Source organism: Buceros rhinoceros, unplaced genomic scaffold (assembly GCF_000710305.1).
Source record: "Buceros rhinoceros silvestris isolate BGI_N320 unplaced genomic scaffold, ASM71030v1 scaffold16315, whole genome shotgun sequence".
NCBI classification, from domain to species: Eukaryota; Metazoa; Chordata; class Aves; order Bucerotiformes; family Bucerotidae; genus Buceros; species Buceros rhinoceros.
Window position 1 is genome coordinate 12,900 of NW_010411371.1, and position 744 is coordinate 13,643.

The following is a 744-nucleotide window of genomic DNA, read 5'->3' on the forward strand; positions in this document are numbered from 1 at the left end:
CTGGGCTGTGCTGCCCAAGCAGAGCTGCACCGATGCAGCGTATCCTCTCACAGCCAGCTTCTCCTCGGACACAGCTCAGTCCTTCCCCAGGCATGGCAGAGCCCACAGTCCCAGGAATTCGCGTGGAAGTGGTGTTCAGGGCTGCGGGGACTGGGCTGGCGTGCAAAGGTGTCTAGTGGCCAGCGTTTTGGTGGCCACTGGGTCCCCTTACCAATATCCTTCTCACTTGGGCATTGCAGTCAGCTTGGCTGAAGAATGTGATAGCATGGTGTGACGTGGCTTATGCAGCTCCTTTTGGCAGCAGGGCTGCGGCCAAAGCAGTATCTGAAGGTAAATTTCTGTAGCATATTCAGGGTTTGACGTTCATGAACTGTCCATCCCTGGCTCGATTTGGGTGGTGTTCTTTCTGATCGGCTTCTCTTTTGCCGTGGTTTGTCACATCATACCCCAGTCCTGACCTCTCGTCCTGTCCTCCTTAACCCACGCAGTGATAGGAAGCCACAAGAAGTGCCAGAACTGATCTTACGTGAACCTTCATCACCTTTTCCCCTTGTAGTGGCTTTGTCCTCCACCCCACGGGTAGCTGCTCTGCAGTCCCTTGCCACTGTGCAGCTCTGCCCAGGCATCCTGTGAGCAGGAGCAGTGGGGCAGGTCCCTTCTGGACTATTTTTTTTCCTATAGGTGTGACCAGGTCTGAGGAAGTGCCAGCCGTTGTCGTGGCTGGGAGGGGGGCTGTTCCCCCCA